A 19556-nucleotide genomic window follows, 5' to 3' on the forward strand; every position below is an offset into this window, starting at 1 on the left:
ACAACCGGGCCTGGGAAGAGCCAATGCGAGAAACCCCACCAAACGCTCTGACAAAAAAAGAGGGGGCGCTCCAGTAACCCCGCTTCGGAGCGCACCCTGGGCAAACCCAGCCAAGGTGCCCACCCCGGCCAAGGTGCAGGCGAGGTGCGCACCCGGGGCAAACCGGGCTCCGACAACGTGCACGCCGCACCTTGGAGCACACTTCGTAGCGCTCCCGGGTGCGCACCTCAGAGCACACCAAGGTGGGCAGCGAGGTGCGCACCTTTGATGCGCTGCCTTCACTAATTTCCAGAAAAGGCAAAAAAAAAAGGAGATTTTAAAATTTCCGTTTTGAAAGATAGTGAAAAAAACGGAACGCGCGTGCCATCTTGAGCCCGCCCTGGTGCGCAGCCCAGGTAAGGTGCCCACCCTGGCAAAGGTGCGCACCCGGGCAATTAACCCTACTTCCGACTTCGTGCGCGCCAGGGTGGCAACCGGGCCTCGGAAGAGCCAATGCGAGAAACCCCACCAAACGCTCCGACAAAAAAAGAGGCGGCGCTCCAATAACCCCGCTTCGGAGCGCAGCCGGGGCAAACCCAGCCAAGGTGCCCACCCCGACGAAGGTGCACGCGAGGTGCGCACCCGGGGCAAACCGGGCTCCGACAACGTGCACGCAGCACCTTGGAGCACACTTCGAAGCACTCCCGGGTGCCCACCGGCGTTGCGCACCGTGGTGGGCAGCGAGGTGCGCACCTTTGATGCGCTGCCTTCACTAATTTCCAGAAAAAGGCAAAAAAAAATGAGATTTTAAAATTTCCGTTTTGAAAGATAGTGAAAAAAAAGGAACGCGGGTGCCATCTTGAGCCCGCCCTGGTGCGCAGCCCAGGCAAGGCATGCGCACCAAGGTGCCCACCCGAGGTGCACACCCGGGGCAAACCGGGCTCCGACTTCGTGCAGGCCGCACCTTGGAGCACACTTCGGAGCGCTCCTTGGTGCGCACCATGGTGCCCACCAGGGCGCGCAACCCAGCCAAGGTCTGCACACCAAGGTGCCCACCCCGGCGAAGGTGCACGCGAGGTGCGCACCCGGGGCAAACCGGGCTCCGACTTCGTGCACGCCATGGTGCCCACCGCGGCGAAGGTGCACGCGAGGTGCGCACCCGGGGCAAACCGGGCTCCGACTTCGTGCACGCCGCACCTTGGAGCACACTTCGGAGCGCTCCTTGGTGCGCACCATGGTGCCCACCAGGGCGCGCAACCCAGCCAAGGTGTGCGCACCAAGGTGCACGCGAGGTGCGCACCCGGGGCAAACCGGGGTCCGACTTCGTGCACGCCGCACCTTGGAGCACACATCGGAGCGCTCCCAGGTTCGCACCAGCGTTGCGCACCTTTGATGCGCTGCCTTCACTAATTTCCAGAAAAGGCAAAAAAAAACGATATTTTAAAATTTCCGTTCTGAAAGATAGTGAAAAAAACGGAACGCGGGTGCCATCTTGAGCCCTTCCTGGTGCGCAGCCCAGGCAAGTTGTGCGCACCAAGGTGCCCACCCTGGCGGAGGTGCGCGCCCGGGGCAAACCGGGCTCCGACTTCGTGCACTGCATGGTGCCCACCAAGGCGCGCAACCCAGCCAAGGTGCCCACCGCAGCGAAGGTGCACGCGAGGTGCACACCCGGGGCAAACCGGGCTCCGACTTCGTGCACGCCGCACCTTGGAGCACACTTCAGAGCGCTCCTTGGTGCGCACCAGGGCGCGCAACCCAGCCGAGGTGCCCACCCCGGCGAAGGTGCACGCGAGGTGCGCACCCGGGGCAAACCGGGCTCCGACTTCGTGCACGCCATGGTGCCCACCGCGGCGAAGGTGCGCACCCGGGGCAAACCGGGCTCCTACTTCGTGCACGCCGCACCTTGGAGCACACTTCGGAGCGCTCCTTGGTGCGCACCATGGTGCCCACCAGGCCGCGCAACCCAGCCAAGGTGTGCGCACCAAGGTGCACGCGAGGTGCGCACCCGGGGCAAACCGGGGTCCGACTTCGTGCACGCCGCACCTTGGAGCACACATCGGGGCGCTCCCGGGTTCGCACCGGCGTTGCGCACCGTGGTGGGCACCTCGGAGCACACCAAGGTGGGCAGCGAGGTGCGCACCTTTGATGCGATGCCTTCACTAATTTCCATAAAAGGCAAAAAAAAAACGAGATTTTAAAATTTCCGTTTTGAAAGATAGTGAGAAAAAGGGAATGCTGGTGCCATCTTGAGCCCGCCCTGGTGCGCAGCCCAGCCAAGGTTTGCGCACCAAGGTGCCCACCCTGGCGAAGGTGCGCGCCCGGGCAATTAACCCAACTTCCAACTTCGCGCGCGCCAGGGTGGGAGCGCACCCAACAACCGGGCCTGGGAAGAGCCAATGCGAGAAACCCCACCAAACTCTCTGACAAAAAAAGAGGGGGCGCTCCAGTAACCCCGCTTCGGAGCGCACCCTGGGCAAACCCAGCCAAGGTGCCCACCCCGGCCAAGGTGCAGGCGAGGTGCGCACCCGGGGCAAACCGGGCTCCGACAACGTGCACGCCGCACCTTGGAGCACACTTCGTAGCGCTCCCGGGTGCGCACCTCAGAGCACACCAAGGTGGGCAGCGAGGTGCGCACCTTTGATGCGCTGCCTTCACTAATTTCCAGAAAAGGCAAAAAAAAAAGGAGATTTTAAAATTTCCGTTTTGAAAGATAGTGAAAAAAACGGAACGCGCGTGCCATCTTGAGCCCGCCCTGGTGCGCAGCCCAGGTAAGGTGCCACCCTGGCAAAGGTGCGCACCCGGGCAATTAACCCTACTTCCGACTTCGTGCGCGCCAGGGTGGCAACCGGGCCTCGGAAGAGCCAATGCGAGAAACCCCACCAAACGCTCCGACAAAAAAAGAGGCGGCGCTCCAATAACCCCGCTTCGGAGCGCAGCCGGGGCAAACCAAGCCAAGGTGCCCACCCCGACGAAGGTGCACGCGAGGTGCGCACCCGGGGCAAACCGGGCTCCGACAACGTGCACGCAACACCTTGGAGCACACTTCGAAGCACTCCCGGGTGCCCACCGGCGTTGCGCACCGTGGTGGGCAGCGAGGTGCGCACCTTTGATGCGCTGCCTTCACTAATTTCCAGAAAAAGGCAAAAAAAAATGAGATTTTAAAATTTCCGTTTTGAAAGATAGTGAAAAAAAAGGAACGCGGGTGCCATCTTGAGCCCGCCCTGGTGCGCAGCCCAGGCAAGGCATGCGCACCAAGGTGCCCACCCGAGGTGCACACCCGGGGCAAACCGGGCTCCGACTTCGTGCAGGCCGCACCTTGGAGCACACTTCGGAGCGCTCCTTGGTGCGCACCATGGTGCCCACCAGGGCGCACCCGGGGCAAACCGGGCTCCGACTTTGTGCACGCCGCACCTTGGAGCACACATCGGAGCGCTCCCAGGTTCGCACCAGCGTTGCGCACCTTTGATGCGCTGCCTTCACTAATTTCCAGAAAAGGCAAAAAAAAACGATATTTTAAAATTTCCGTTCTGAAAGATAGTGAAAAAAACGGAACGCGGGTGCCATCTTGAGCCCTTCCTGGTGCGCAGCCCAGGCAAGTTGTGCGCACCAAGGTGCCCACCCTGGCGGAGGTGCGCGCCCGGGGCAAACCGGGCTCCGACTTCGTGCACTGCATGGTGCCCACCAAGGCGCGCAACCCAGCCAAGGTGCCCACCGCAGCGAAGGTGCACGCGAGGTGCGCACCCGAGGTGCACACCCGGGGCAAACCGGGCTCCGACTTCGTGCACGCCGCACCTTGGAGCACACTTCAGAGCGCTCCTTGGTACGCACCAGGGCGCGCAACCCAGCCAAGGTGCTCACCCCGGCGAAGGTGCACGCGAGGTGCGCACCCGGGGCAAACCGGGCTCGGACTTCGTGCACGCCGCACCTTGGAGCACACATCGGAGCGCTCCCGGGTTCGCACCAGCATTGCGCACCTTTGATGCGCTGCCTTCACTAATTTCCAGAAAAGGCAAAAAAAAGAAAAAAATGAGATTTTAAAATTTCCGTTTTGAAAGATAGTGAAAAAAACGGAACGCGGGTGCCATCTTGAGCCCGCCCTGGTGTGCAGCCCAGGCAAGTTGTGCGCACCAAGGCACCCACCCTGGCCAAGGTGGGTCACGGGGTGGGTCCTAGGGTGGGTAACGGGGTGGGTACTAAGGTGCGTGCCAAGGTGGGTCATAGGGTGGGTGCCAAGGTGGGCACCAGGGTGGGTGTGCACCAACCCTAGCCAGGGTAGGTCACGGGGTGGTTGTCGGGGTGGGCGTCAAGGAGCCAAGATGGGTGGCAAGTAGCCAAGTTGCGTGCCAAGGTGGGTGTCGGGGTGGGTGCCAAGGATCCAAGGTGGGTGCCAAGGAACCAAGGTGGGTGTCTGGGTGGGTGCCGAGGTGGGAGCCAGGGTGGGTCCCAAGGTGAGTGCAAAGGTGGGTGCCAGGGTCAAGGTGAGTGCCAATGTGGGTTCCAAGGTGCCAGGGTCAGGGTGAGTGCCAATGTGGGTTCAAAGGTGCTAAGTTGGGTGCGAGGTTGGGTGCGAGGGTGGGTGGGTGCCAAGGTGTGCTAGGTGGAAGCCCGGGTGGGTCGGCATCCCATGGGTGTCGAGTTGGGTGCCTGATGGGTGCTTCTTGTCAAGTTTTAGTCGCCGGGACTCATTTCGAGCCTTAGAGGTCGTTTCTTGTCCGGTTGCCCTGTCTTCGACCTGGGAACCCAATTTTGGTCCTCGGGTCCCATTTTTTTTTGTCTCGCATCCCACTTTTGGCCTGTGGCCTTTTCGGGGTCGATTCTCGTTTTGGGCATCAGAGCATGTTTCTTCTCCTAAAACCCAATATTTGTTTATTAAGTCTCGGAACACATTTTTGTTCTCGTGGACCCATCATGGGTCTTGGAACGCATTTGTGGTCCTTGGGTCCCATTTTGCATCCCGAAACTTGTGTTTTGGTGCTTGATCCCTATTTTGGGTGCCCACCTTGCACCAAGTGCGCACCCGGGGCAAACCGAGCGCCTTGGTGCACCGGGGCAAGATCGAGCGTGCACCCGAGGCGCCCCGAACATGCACCAAGGTGCACTCGGCCCACATGTGAGCGCAGGTCGTTGCGCCCGAGGTGGTGTGTGGGCACCGCGTTGCAGACGGGACACTGCACGCACACGACGCCCCCTCCAGGTGCACGCACGTAGGCCGGGCCGGGTGCACACCCGACGCCCTAGCAAGGTGCGCGCACCCGGGCAGGGCTCACACTTGGCGAACGGGGCGCACTTCGCGAGGGAGGGTGTGCACCTCGACGGGGGTGGGTGGCCGGGGTGGATTCGCACGTGGGTCGCGGTTTGCTAAGTACACACTGCGACAAGCTCATAACGGGTGCGATCATACCAGCGTTAGTGCACCGGATCCCATCAGAACTCCGCAGTTAAGCGCGCTTGGGCCGGAGTAGTACTGGGATGGGTGACCTCCCGGGAAGTCCCGGTGTTGCACCCTTTTTTAGTTTTTCGCCGGGCGTCGCAATGCTATTTGAATAAACCTTTTGCCCGTTTGCGTTCTCGTCGGGGCCGGGCCGGGCCGGGGTGCGCTGCCCGCACTACCGCGCGCGCGGGGGCGACACCGAGCGCGCACCCGAGGCGCCCCGAGCACACAGGCCACGGTGCAACCCGGGCGTTGTGCGCGCACCCCGGTGCGCCCGAGGTGCTGCGCGCGCACCCAGGTGAAATCGGTGTGCACCTCGGCCAGTGCGCGCTCGGTCGAGTCGCGCACGTTGGCCAAGGTGCACGGTGATGTTTCTTACTCTAAGGTTCCGCACCAGACGCCCGGGACAGGTGAGCGAAGCTGGGCGGGGCCGGGTGCGCGGCCGGGGCAGGTGCACGCAGCTGGAGAGAGCTTTGGAGCACACTTCGGAGCGCACCAATGATGCGCTCCATTCAAAAGTTTCCTGAAAAGGCAAAAAAAGTTGAGATTATAGAATTTCCCACTTGAGAGATTGTAAAAAAAAAAAATTTAAAATGAAGGAAACGCGGGTGCCAAGGTGTGCGCAGCCCAGCCAAGGTGTGCGCACCAAGGCGCCCACCCTGGCGAAGGTGCACGCAAGGTGCGCACCCGAGGCAAACCGGACAATTAACCCAACTTTCGACTTCGCGCGCACCTTGGAGCGCACTTCGGAGCGCTCCTTGGTGCGCACCAATCTTGGGCACCTCGGAGTGCACCATGGCGCCCACCAAGGTGCGCACCCGGGGCAAACCGAGCTCCGACTTCGTGCGCACCTTGGAGCGCACGAAAGGTGCGCACCATGGCGCCCACCAAGGTGCGCAGCCCAGCCAAGGCGTGCGCATCAAGGTGCGCACCCTGGCGAAGGTGCGCACCCGGGGCAAACCGAGCTCCGACTTCGTGCGCACCTTGGAGCGCACAAAAGGTGCGCAACCCAGCCAAGGTGTGCGCACCCCGGTCAAACCGAGCTCCGAATCGTGCGCACCAGAGGTGCACGCCATCGTGCGCACCTTGGAGCACACTTCGGAGCCCTCCTTGGTGCGCGCCGATGTTGCGCACCTCGGAGCGCACCCGGGGAAAACAATGCAATTAACCCGACTTTCGACTTCGTGGGCACCTCGGAGCGCTCTCGGGTTCGCACCTCGGAGCACACCGAGGTGCCCACCCTGGCGAAGGTGCACGCGAGGTGCGCACCCGGGGCAAACCGGGCTCCGACTTCGTGCACGCCGCACCTTGGAGCACACTTCGGAGCGCTCCTTGGTGCGCACCAGGGCGCGCAACCCAGCCGAGGTGCCCACCCCGGCGAAGGTGCACGCGAGGTGCGCACCCGGGGCAAACCGGGCTCCGACTTCGTGCACGCCATGGTGCCCACCGCGGCGAAGGTGCACGCGAGGTGCGCACCCGGGGCAAACCGGGCTCCGACTTCGTGCACGCCGCACCTTGGAGCACACTTCGGAGCGCTCCTTGGTGCGCACCATGGTGCCCACCAGGGCGCGCAACCCCGCCGAAGGTGCACGCGAGGTGCGCACCCGGGGCAAACCGGGCTCCGACTTCGTGCACGCCGCACCTTGGAGCACACTTCGGAGCGCTCCTTGGTGCGCACCATGGTGCCCACCAGGGCGCGCAACCCCGCCGAAGGTGCACGCGAGGTGCGCACCCGGGGCAAACCGGGCTCCGACTTCGTGCACGCCATGGTGCGCACCGCGGCGAAGGTGCGCACCCGGGGCAAACCGGGCTCCGACTTCGTGCACGCCGCACCTTGGAGCACACTTCGGAGCGCTCCTTGGTGCGCACCAGGGCGCGCAACCCAGCCGAGGTGCCCACCCCGGCGAAGGTGCACGCGAGGTGCGTACCCGGGGCAAACCGGGCTCCGACTTCGTGCACGCCGCACCTTGGAGCACACTTCGGAGCGCTCCTTGGTGCGCACCATGGTGCCCACCAGGCCGCGCAACCCAGCCAAGGTGTGCGCACCAAGGTGCACGCGAGGTGCGCACCCGGGGCAAACCGGGGTCCGACTTCGTGCACGCCGCACCTTGGAGCACACATCGGGGCGCTCCCGGGTTCGCACCGGCGTTGCGCACCGTGGTGGGCACCTCGGAGCACACCAAGGTGGGCAGCGAGGTGCGCACCTTTGATGCGATGCCTTCACTAATTTCCATAAAAGGCAAAAAAAAAACGAGATTTTAAAATTTCCGTTTTGAAAGATAGTGAGAAAAAGGGAATGCTGGTGCCATCTTGAGCCCGCCCTGGTGCGCAGCCCAGCCAAGGTGTGCGCACCAAGGTGCCCACCCTGGCGAAGGTGCGCGCCCGGGCAATTAACCCAACTTCCAACTTCGCGCGCGCCAGGGTGGGAGCGCACCCAACAACCGGGCCTGGGAAGAGCCAATGCGAGAAACCCCACCAAACGCTCTGACAAAAAAAGAGGGGGCGCTCCAGTAACCCCGCTTCGGAGCGCACCCTGGGCAAACCCAGCCAAGGTGCCCACCCCGGCCAAGGTGCAGGCGAGGTGCGCACCCGGGGCAAACCGGGCTCCGACAACGTGCACGCCGCACCTTGGAGCACACTTCGTAGCGCTCCCGGGTGCGCACCTCAGAGCACACCAAGGTGGGCAGCGAGGTGCGCACCTTTGATGCGCTGCCTTCACTAATTTCCAGAAAAGGCAAAAAAAAAAGGAGATTTTAAAATTTCCGTTTTGAAAGATAGTGAAAAAAACGGAACGCGCGTGCCATCTTGAGCCCGCCCTGGTGCGCAGCCCAGGTAAGGTGCCCACCCTGGCAAAGGTGCGCACCCGGGCAATTAACCCTACTTCCGACTTCGTGCGCGCCAGGGTGGCAACCGGGCCTCGGAAGAGCCAATGCGAGAAACCCCACCAAACGCTCCGACAAAAAAAGAGGCGGCGCTCCAATAACCCCGCTTCGGAGCGCAGCCGGGGCAAACCCAGCCAAGGTGCCCACCCCGACGAAGGTGCACGCGAGGTGCGCACCCGGGGCAAACCGGGCTCCGACAACGTGCACGCAGCACCTTGGAGCACACTTCGAAGCACTCCCGGGTGCCCACCGGCGTTGCGCACCGTGGTGGGCAGCGAGGTGCGCACCTTTGATGCGCTGCCTTCACTAATTTCCAGAAAAAGGCAAAAAAAAATGAGATTTTAAAATTTCCGTTTTGAAAGATAGTGAAAAAAAAGGAACGCGGGTGCCATCTTGAGCCCGCCCTGGTGCGCAGCCCAGGCAAGGCATGCGCACCAAGGTGCCCACCCGAGGTGCACACCCGGGGCAAACCGGGCTCCGACTTCGTGCAGGCCGCACCTTGGAGCACACTTCGGAGCGCTCCTTGGTGCGCACCATGGTGCCCACCAGGGCGCACCCGGGGCAAACCGGGCTCCGACTTTGTGCACGCCGCACCTTGGAGCACACATCGGAGCGCTCCCAGGTTCGCACCAGCGTTGCGCACCTTTGATGCGCTGCCTTCACTAATTTCCAGAAAAGGCAAAAAAAAACGATATTTTAAAATTTCCGTTCTGAAAGATAGTGAAAAAAACGGAACGCGGGTGCCATCTTGAGCCCTTCCTGGTGCGCAGCCCAGGCAAGTTGTGCGCACCAAGGTGCCCACCCTGGCGGAGGTGCGCGCCCGGGGCAAACCGGGCTCCGACTTCGTGCACTGCATGGTGCCCACCAAGGCGCGCAACCCAGCCAAGGTGCCCACCGCAGCGAAGGTGCACGCGAGGTGCGCACCCGAGGTGCACACCCGGGGCAAACCGGGCTCCGACTTCGTGCACGCCGCACCTTGGAGCACACTTCAGAGCGCTCCTTGGTACGCACCAGGGCGCGCAACCCAGCCAAGGTGCTCACCCCGGCGAAGGTGCACGCGAGGTGCGCACCCGGGGCAAACCGGGCTCGGACTTCGTGCACGCCGCACCTTGGAGCACACATCGGAGCGCTCCCGGGTTCGCACCAGCATTGCGCACCTTTGATGCGCTGCCTTCACTAATTTCCAGAAAAGGCAAAAAAAAGAAAAAAATGAGATTTTAAAATTTCCGTTTTGAAAGATAGTGAAAAAAACGGAACGCGGGTGCCATCTTGAGCCCGCCCTGGTGTGCAGCCCAGGCAAGTTGTGCGCACCAAGGCACCCACCCTGGCCAAGGTGGGTCACGGGGTGGGTCCTAGGGTGGGTAACGGGGTGGGTACTAAGGTGCGTGCCAAGGTGGGTCATAGGGTGGGTGCCAAGGTGGGCACCAGGGTGGGTGTGCACCAACCCTAGCCAGGGTAGGTCACGGGGTGGTTGTCGGGGTGGGCGTCAAGGAGCCAAGATGGGTGGCAAGTAGCCAAGTTGCGTGCCAAGGTGGGTGTCGGGGTGGGTGCCAAGGATCCAAGGTGGGTGCCAAGGAACCAAGGTGGGTGTCTGGGTGGGTGCCGAGGTGGGAGCCAGGGTGGGTCCCAAGGTGAGTGCAAAGGTGGGTGCCAGGGTCAAGGTGAGTGCCAATGTGGGTTCCAAGGTGCCAGGGTCAGGGTGAGTGCCAATGTGGGTTCAAAGGTGCTAAGTTGGGTGCGAGGTTGGGTGCGAGGGTGGGTGGGTGCCAAGGTGTGCTAGGTGGAAGCCCGGGTGGGTCGGCATCCCATGGGTGTCGAGTTGGGTGCCTGATGGGTGCTTCTTGTCAAGTTTTAGTCGCCGGGACTCATTTCGAGCCTTAGAGGTCGTTTCTTGTCCGGTTGCCCTGTCTTCGACCTGGGAACCCAATTTTGGTCCTCGGGTCCCATTTTTTTTTGTCTCGCATCCCACTTTTGGCCTGTGGCCTTTTCGGGGTCGATTCTCGTTTTGGGCATCAGAGCATGTTTCTTCTCCTAAAACCCAATATTTGTTTATTAAGTCTCGGAACACATTTTTGTTCTCGTGGACCCATCATGGGTCTTGGAACGCATTTGTGGTCCTTGGGTCCCATTTTGCATCCCGAAACTTGTGTTTTGGTGCTTGATCCCTATTTTGGGTGCCCACCTTGCACCAAGTGCGCACCCGGGGCAAACCGAGCGCCTTGGTGCACCGGGGCAAGATCGAGCGTGCACCCGAGGCGCCCCGAACATGCACCAAGGTGCACTCGGCCCACATGTGAGCGCAGGTCGTTGCGCCCGAGGTGGTGTGTGGGCACCGCGTTGCAGACGGGACACTGCACGCACACGACGCCCCCTCCAGGTGCACGCACGTAGGCCGGGCCGGGTGCACACCCGACGCCCTAGCAAGGTGCGCGCACCCGGGCAGGGCTCACACTTGGCGAACGGGGCGCACTTCGCGAGGGAGGGTGTGCACCTCGACGGGGGTGGGTGGCCGGGGTGGATTCGCACGTGGGTCGCGGTTTGCTAAGTACACACTGCGACAAGCTCATAACGGGTGCGATCATACCAGCGTTAGTGCACCGGATCCCATCAGAACTCCGCAGTTAAGCGCGCTTGGGCCGGAGTAGTACTGGGATGGGTGACCTCCCGGGAAGTCCCGGTGTTGCACCCTTTTTTAGTTTTTCGCCGGGCGTCGCAATGCTATTTGAATAAACCTTTTGCCCGTTTGCGTTCTCGTCGGGGCCGGGCCGGGCCGGGGTGCGCTGCCCGCACTACCGCGCGCGCGGGGGCGACACCGAGCGCGCACCCGAGGCGCCCCGAGCACACAGGCCACGGTGCAACCCGGGCGTTGTGCGCGCACCCCGGTGCGCCCGAGGTGCTGCGCGCGCACCCAGGTGAAATCGGTGTGCACCTCGGCCAGTGCGCGCTCGGTCGAGTCGCGCACGTTGGCCAAGGTGCACGGTGATGTTTCTTACTCTAAGGTTCCGCACCAGACGCCCGGGACAGGTGAGCGAAGCTGGGCGGGGCCGGGTGCGCGGCCGGGGCAGGTGCACGCAGCTGGAGAGAGCTTTGGAGCACACTTCGGAGCGCACCAATGATGCGCTCCATTCAAAAGTTTCCTGAAAAGGCAAAAAAAGTTGAGATTATAGAATTTCCCACTTGAGAGATTGTAAAAAAAAAAAATTTAAAATGAAGGAAACGCGGGTGCCAAGGTGTGCGCAGCCCAGCCAAGGTGTGCGCACCAAGGCGCCCACCCTGGCGAAGGTGCACGCAAGGTGCGCACCCGAGGCAAACCGGACAATTAACCCAACTTTCGACTTCGCGCGCACCTTGGAGCGCACTTCGGAGCGCTCCTTGGTGCGCACCAATCTTGGGCACCTCGGAGTGCACCATGGCGCCCACCAAGGTGCGCACCCGGGGCAAACCGAGCTCCGACTTCGTGCGCACCTTGGAGCGCACGAAAGGTGCGCACCATGGCGCCCACCAAGGTGCGCAGCCCAGCCAAGGCGTGCGCATCAAGGTGCGCACCCTGGCGAAGGTGCGCACCCGGGGCAAACCGAGCTCCGACTTCGTGCGCACCTTGGAGCGCACAAAAGGTGCGCAACCCAGCCAAGGTGTGCGCACCCCGGTCAAACCGAGCTCCGAATCGTGCGCACCAGAGGTGCACGCCATCGTGCGCACCTTGGAGCACACTTCGGAGCCCTCCTTGGTGCGCGCCGATGTTGCGCACCTCGGAGCGCACCCGGGGAAAACAATGCAATTAACCCGACTTTCGACTTCGTGGGCACCTCGGAGCGCTCTCGGGTTCGCACCTCGGAGCACACCGAGGTGCCCACCCTGGCGAAGGTGCACGCGAGGTGCGCACCCGGGGCAAACCGGGCTCCGACTTCGTGCACGCCGCACCTTGGAGCACACTTCGGAGCGCTCCTTGGTGCGCACCAGGGCGCGCAACCCAGCCGAGGTGCCCACCCCGGCGAAGGTGCACGCGAGGTGCGCACCCGGGGCAAACCGGGCTCCGACTTCGTGCACGCCATGGTGCCCACCGCGGCGAAGGTGCACGCAAGGTGCGCACCCGGGGCAAACCGGGCTCCGACTTCGTGCACGCCGCACCTTGGAGCACACTTCGGAGCGCTCCTTGGTGCGCACCATGGTGCCCACCAGGGCGCGCAACCCCGCCGAAGGTGCACGCGAGGTGCGCACCCGGGGCAAACCGGGCTCCGACTTCGTGCACGCCGCACCTTGGAGCACACTTCGGAGCGCTCCTTGGTGCGCACCATGGTGCCCACCAGGGCGCGCAACCCCGCCGAAGGTGCACGCGAGGTGCGCACCCGGGGCAAACCGGGCTCCGACTTCGTGCACGCCATGGTGCGCACCGCGGCGAAGGTGCGCACCCGGGGCAAACCGGGCTCCGACTTCGTGCACGCCGCACCTTGGAGCACACTTCGGAGCGCTCCTTGGTGCGCACCAGGGCGCGCAACCCAGCCGAGGTGCCCACCCCGGCGAAGGTGCACGCGAGGTGCGTACCCGGGGCAAACCGGGCTCCGACTTCGTGCACGCCGCACCTTGGAGCACACTTCGGAGCGCTCCTTGGTGCGCACCATGGTGCCCACCAGGCCGCGCAACCCAGCCAAGGTGTGCGCACCAAGGTGCACGCGAGGTGCGCACCCGGGGCAAACCGGGGTCCGACTTCGTGCACGCCGCACCTTGGAGCACACATCGGGGCGCTCCCGGGTTCGCACCGGCGTTGCGCACCGTGGTGGGCACCTCGGAGCACACCAAGGTGGGCAGCGAGGTGCGCACCTTTGATGCGATGCCTTCACTAATTTCCATAAAAGGCAAAAAAAAAACGAGATTTTAAAATTTCCGTTTTGAAAGATAGTGAGAAAAAGGGAATGCTGGTGCCATCTTGAGCCCGCCCTGGTGCGCAGCCCAGCCAAGGTGTGCGCACCAAGGTGCCCACCCTGGCGAAGGTGCGCGCCCGGGCAATTAACCCAACTTCCAACTTCGCGCGCGCCAGGGTGGGAGCGCACCCAACAACCGGGCCTGGGAAGAGCCAATGCGAGAAACCCCACCAAACGCTCTGACAAAAAAAGAGGGGGCGCTCCAGTAACCCCGCTTCGGAGCGCACCCTGGGCAAACCCAGCCAAGGTGCCCACCCCGGCCAAGGTGCAGGCGAGGTGCGCACCCGGGGCAAACCGGGCTCCGACAACGTGCACGCCGCACCTTGGAGCACACTTCGTAGCGCTCCCGGGTGCGCACCTCAGAGCACACCAAGGTGGGCAGCGAGGTGCGCACCTTTGATGCGCTGCCTTCACTAATTTCCAGAAAAGGCAAAAAAAAAAGGAGATTTTAAAATTTCCGTTTTGAAAGATAGTGAAAAAAACGGAACGCGCGTGCCATCTTGAGCCCGCCCTGGTGCGCAGCCCAGGTAAGGTGCCCACCCTGGCAAAGGTGCGCACCCGGGCAATTAACCCTACTTCCGACTTCGTGCGCGCCAGGGTGGCAACCGGGCCTCGGAAGAGCCAATGCGAGAAACCCCACCAAACGCTCCGACAAAAAAAGAGGCGGCGCTCCAATAACCCCGCTTCGGAGCGCAGCCGGGGCAAACCCAGCCAAGGTGCCCACCCCGACGAAGGTGCACGCGAGGTGCGCACCCGGGGCAAACCGGGCTCCGACAACGTGCACGCAGCACCTTGGAGCACACTTCGAAGCACTCCCGGGTGCCCACCGGCGTTGCGCACCGTGGTGGGCAGCGAGGTGCGCACCTTTGATGCGCTGCCTTCACTAATTTCCAGAAAAAGGCAAAAAAAAATGAGATTTTAAAATTTCCGTTTTGAAAGATAGTGAAAAAAAAGGAACGCGGGTGCCATCTTGAGCCCGCCCTGGTGCGCAGCCCAGGCAAGGCATGCGCACCAAGGTGCCCACCCGAGGTGCACACCCGGGGCAAACCGGGCTCCGACTTCGTGCAGGCCGCACCTTGGAGCACACTTCGGAGCGCTCCTTGGTGCGCACCATGGTGCCCACCAGGGCGCACCCGGGGCAAACCGGGCTCCGACTTTGTGCACGCCGCACCTTGGAGCACACATCGGAGCGCTCCCAGGTTCGCACCAGCGTTGCGCACCTTTGATGCGCTGCCTTCACTAATTTCCAGAAAAGGCAAAAAAAAACGATATTTTAAAATTTCCGTTCTGAAAGATAGTGAAAAAAACGGAACGCGGGTGCCATCTTGAGCCCTTCCTGGTGCGCAGCCCAGGCAAGTTGTGCGCACCAAGGTGCCCACCCTGGCGGAGGTGCGCGCCCGGGGCAAACCGGGCTCCGACTTCGTGCACTGCATGGTGCCCACCAAGGCGCGCAACCCAGCCAAGGTGCCCACCGCAGCGAAGGTGCACGCGAGGTGCGCACCCGAGGTGCACACCCGGGGCAAACCGGGCTCCGACTTCGTGCACGCCGCACCTTGGAGCACACTTCAGAGCGCTCCTTGGTACGCACCAGGGCGCGCAACCCAGCCAAGGTGCTCACCCCGGCGAAGGTGCACGCGAGGTGCGCACCCGGGGCAAACCGGGCTCGGACTTCGTGCACGCCGCACCTTGGAGCACACATCGGAGCGCTCCCGGGTTCGCACCAGCATTGCGCACCTTTGATGCGCTGCCTTCACTAATTTCCAGAAAAGGCAAAAAAAAGAAAAAAATGAGATTTTAAAATTTCCGTTTTGAAAGATAGTGAAAAAAACGGAACGCGGGTGCCATCTTGAGCCCGCCCTGGTGTGCAGCCCAGGCAAGTTGTGCGCACCAAGGCACCCACCCTGGCCAAGGTGGGTCACGGGGTGGGTCCTAGGGTGGGTAACGGGGTGGGTACTAAGGTGCGTGCCAAGGTGGGTCATAGGGTGGGTGCCAAGGTGGGCACCAGGGTGGGTGTGCACCAACCCTAGCCAGGGTAGGTCACGGGGTGGTTGTCGGGGTGGGCGTCAAGGAGCCAAGATGGGTGGCAAGTAGCCAAGTTGCGTGCCAAGGTGGGTGTCGGGGTGGGTGCCAAGGATCCAAGGTGGGTGCCAAGGAACCAAGGTGGGTGTCTGGGTGGGTGCCGAGGTGGGAGCCAGGGTGGGTCCCAAGGTGAGTGCAAAGGTGGGTGCCAGGGTCAAGGTGAGTGCCAATGTGGGTTCCAAGGTGCCAGGGTCAGGGTGAGTGCCAATGTGGGTTCAAAGGTGCTAAGTTGGGTGCGAGGTTGGGTGCGAGGGTGGGTGGGTGCCAAGGTGTGCTAGGTGGAAGCCCGGGTGGGTCGGCATCCCATGGGTGTCGAGTTGGGTGCCTGATGGGTGCTTCTTGTCAAGTTTTAGTCGCCGGGACTCATTTCGAGCCTTAGAGGTCGTTTCTTGTCCGGTTGCCCTGTCTTCGACCTGGGAACCCAATTTTGGTCCTCGGGTCCCATTTTTTTTTGTCTCGCATCCCACTTTTGGCCTGTGGCCTTTTCGGGGTCGATTCTCGTTTTGGGCATCAGAGCATGTTTCTTCTCCTAAAACCCAATATTTGTTTATTAAGTCTCGGAACACATTTTTGTTCTCGTGGACCCATCATGGGTCTTGGAACGCATTTGTGGTCCTTGGGTCCCATTTTGCATCCCGAAACTTGTGTTTTGGTGCTTGATCCCTATTTTGGGTGCCCACCTTGCACCAAGTGCGCACCCGGGGCAAACCGAGCGCCTTGGTGCACCGGGGCAAGATCGAGCGTGCACCCGAGGCGCCCCGAACATGCACCAAGGTGCACTCGGCCCACATGTGAGCGCAGGTCGTTGCGCCCGAGGTGGTGTGTGGGCACCGCGTTGCAGACGGGACACTGCACGCACACGACGCCCCCTCCAGGTGCACGCACGTAGGCCGGGCCGGGTGCACACCCGACGCCCTAGCAAGGTGCGCGCACCCGGGCAGGGCTCACACTTGGCGAACGGGGCGCACTTCGCGAGGGAGGGTGTGCACCTCGACGGGGGTGGGTGGCCGGGGTGGATTCGCACGTGGGTCGCGGTTTGCTAAGTACACACTGCGACAAGCTCATAACGGGTGCGATCATACCAGCGTTAGTGCACCGGATCCCATCAGAACTCCGCAGTTAAGCGCGCTTGGGCCGGAGTAGTACTGGGATGGGTGACCTCCCGGGAAGTCCCGGTGTTGCACCCTTTTTTAGTTTTTCGCCGGGCGTCGCAATGCTATTTGAATAAACCTTTTGCCCGTTTGCGTTCTCGTCGGGGCCGGGCCGGGCCGGGGTGCGCTGCCCGCACTACCGCGCGCGCGGGGGCGACACCGAGCGCGCACCCGAGGCGCCCCGAGCACACAGGCCACGGTGCAACCCGGGCGTTGTGCGCGCACCCCGGTGCGCCCGAGGTGCTGCGCGCGCACCCAGGTGAAATCGGTGTGCACCTCGGCCAGTGCGCGCTCGGTCGAGTCGCGCACGTTGGCCAAGGTGCACGGTGATGTTTCTTACTCTAAGGTTCCGCACCAGACGCCCGGGACAGGTGAGCGAAGCTGGGCGGGGCCGGGTGCGCGGCCGGGGCAGGTGCACGCAGCTGGAGAGAGCTTTGGAGCACACTTCGGAGCGCACCAATGATGCGCTCCATTCAAAAGTTTCCTGAAAAGGCAAAAAAAGTTGAGATTATAGAATTTCCCACTTGAGAGATTGTAAAAAAAAAAAATTTAAAATGAAGGAAACGCGGGTGCCAAGGTGTGCGCAGCCCAGCCAAGGTGTGCGCACCAAGGCGCCCACCCTGGCGAAGGTGCACGCAAGGTGCGCACCCGAGGCAAACCGGACAATTAACCCAACTTTCGACTTCGCGCGCACCTTGGAGCGCACTTCGGAGCGCTCCTTGGTGCGCACCAATCTTGGGCACCTCGGAGTGCACCATGGCGCCCACCAAGGTGCGCACCCGGGGCAAACCGAGCTCCGACTTCGTGCGCACCTTGGAGCGCACGAAAGGTGCGCACCATGGCGCCCACCAAGGTGCGCAGCCCAGCCAAGGCGTGCGCATCAAGGTGCGCACCCTGGCGAAGGTGCGCACCCGGGGCAAACCGAGCTCCGACTTCGTGCGCACCTTGGAGCGCACAAAAGGTGCGCAACCCAGCCAAGGTGTGCGCACCCCGGTCAAACCGAGCTCCGAATCGTGCGCACCAGAGGTGCACGCCATCGTGCGCACCTTGGAGCACACTTCGGAGCCCTCCTTGGTGCGCGCCGATGTTGCGCACCTCGGAGCGCACCCGGGGAAAACAATGCAATTAACCCGACTTTCGACTTCGTGGGCACCTCGGAGCGCTCTCGGGTTCGCACCTCGGAGCACACCGAGGTGCCCACCCTGGCGAAGGTGCACGCGAGGTGCGCACCCGGGGCAAACCGGGCTCCGACTTCGTGCACGCCGCACCTTGGAGCACACTTCGGAGCGCTCCTTGGTGCGCACCAGGGCGCGCAACCCAGCCGAGGTGCCCACCCCGGCGAAGGTGCACGCGAGGTGCGCACCCGGGGCAAACCGGGCTCCGACTTCGTGCACGCCATGGTGCCCACCGCGGCGAAGGTGCACGCGAGGTGCGCACCCGGGGCAAACCGGGCTCCGACTTCGTGCACGCCGCACCTTGGAGCACACTTCGGAGCGCTCCTTGGTGCGCACCATGGTGCCCACCAGGGCGCGCAACCCCGCCGAAGGTGCACGCGAGGTGCGCACCCGGGGCAAACCGGGCTCCGACTTCGTGCACGCCGCACCTTGGAGCACACTTCGGAGCGCTCCTTGGTGCGCACCATGGTGCCCACCAGGGCGCGCAACCCCGCCGAAGGTGCACGCGAGGTGCGCACCCGGGGCAAACCGGGCTCCGACTTCGTGCACGCCATGGTGCGCACCGCGGCGAAGGTGCGCACCCGGGGCAAACCGGGCTCCGACTTCGTGCACGCCGCACCTTGGAGCACACTTCGGAGCGCTCCTTGGTGCGCACCAGGGCGCGCAACCCAGCCGAGGTGCCCACCCCGGCGAAGGTGCACGCGAGGTGCGTACCCGGGGCAAACCGGGCTCCGACTTCGTGCACGCCGCACCTTGGAGCACACTTCGGAGCGCTCCTTGGTGCGCACCATGGTGCCCACCAGGCCGCGCAACCCAGCCAAGGTGTGCGCACCAAGGTGCACGCGAGGTGCGCACCCGGGGCAAACCGGGGTCCGACTTCGTGCACGCCGCACCTTGGAGCACACATCGGGGCGCTCCCGGGTTCGCACCGGCGTTGCGCACCGTGGTGGGCACCTCGGAGCACACCAAGGTGGGCAGCGAGGTGCGCACCTTTGATGCGATGCCTTCACTAATTTCCATAAAAGGCAAAAAAAAAACGAGATTTTAAAATTTCCGTTTTGAAAGATAGTGAGAAAAAGGGAATGCTGGTGCCATCTTGAGCCCGCCCTGGTGCGCAGCCCAGCCAAGGTGTGCGCACCAAGGTGCCCACCCTGGCGAAGGTGCGCGCCCGGGCAATTAACCCAACTTCCAACTTCGCGCGCGCCAGGGTGGGAGCGCACCCAACAACCGGGCCTGGGAAGAGCCAATGCGAGAAACCCCACCAAACGCTCTGACAAAAAAAGAGGGGGCGCTCCAGTAACCCCGCTTCGGAGCGCACCCTGGGCAAACCCAGCCAAGGTGCCCACCCCGGCCAAGGTGCAGGCGAGGTGCGCACCCGGGGCAAACCGGGCTCCGACAACGTGCACGCCGCACCTTGGAGCACACTTCGTAGCGCTCCCGGGTGCGCACCTCAGAGCACACCAAGGTGGGCAGCGAGGTGCGCACCTTTGATGCGCTGCCTTCACTAATTTCCAGAAAAGGCAAAAAAAAAAGGAGATTTTAAAATTTCCGTTTTGAAAGATAGTGAAAAAAACGGAACGCGCGTGCCATCTTGAGCCCGCCCTGGTGCGCAGCCCAGGTAAGGTGCCCACCCTGGCAAAGGTGCGCACCCGGGCAATTAACCCTACTTCCGACTTCGTGCGCGCCAGGGTGGCAACCGGGCCTCGGAAGAGCCAATGCGAGAAACCCCACCAAACGCTCCGACAAAAAAAGAGGCGGCGCTCCAATAACCCCGCTTCGGAGCGCAGCCGGGGCAAACCCAGCCAAGGTGCCCACCCCGACGAAGGTGCACGCGAGGTGCGCACCCGGGGCAAACCGGGCTCCGACAACGTGCACGCAGCACCTTGGAGCACACTTCGAAGCACTCCCGGGTGCCCACCGGCGTTGCGCACCGTGGTGGG

The 19556-nt window shown here is 62.9% G+C and overlaps 3 non-coding genes across 3 annotated transcripts; all 3 read left to right on the forward strand.

Annotated features, from left to right (window-relative positions):
- The first annotated feature begins 5366 nt into the window (after positions 1-5366).
- Positions 5367-5485, forward strand: LOC131864051 (5S ribosomal RNA). Its single transcript, XR_009362943.1, has one exon. It is a non-coding gene; the product is annotated as a 5S ribosomal RNA (ribosomal RNA).
- A 5377-nt stretch (positions 5486-10862) lies between these two features.
- Positions 10863-10981, forward strand: LOC131864063 (5S ribosomal RNA). The gene has a single exon (XR_009362954.1). It is a non-coding gene; the product is annotated as a 5S ribosomal RNA (ribosomal RNA).
- Positions 10982-16358: 5377 nt separating this feature from the next.
- LOC131864074 (5S ribosomal RNA) lies at positions 16359-16477 on the forward strand. Its single transcript, XR_009362965.1, has one exon. It is a non-coding gene; the product is annotated as a 5S ribosomal RNA (ribosomal RNA).
- The last annotated feature ends 3079 nt before the right edge of the window (positions 16478-19556 follow it).

Source organism: Cryptomeria japonica, unplaced genomic scaffold, assembly GCF_030272615.1.
Source record: "Cryptomeria japonica unplaced genomic scaffold, Sugi_1.0 HiC_scaffold_76, whole genome shotgun sequence".
Taxonomy (NCBI): Eukaryota; Viridiplantae; Streptophyta; class Pinopsida; order Cupressales; family Cupressaceae; genus Cryptomeria; species Cryptomeria japonica.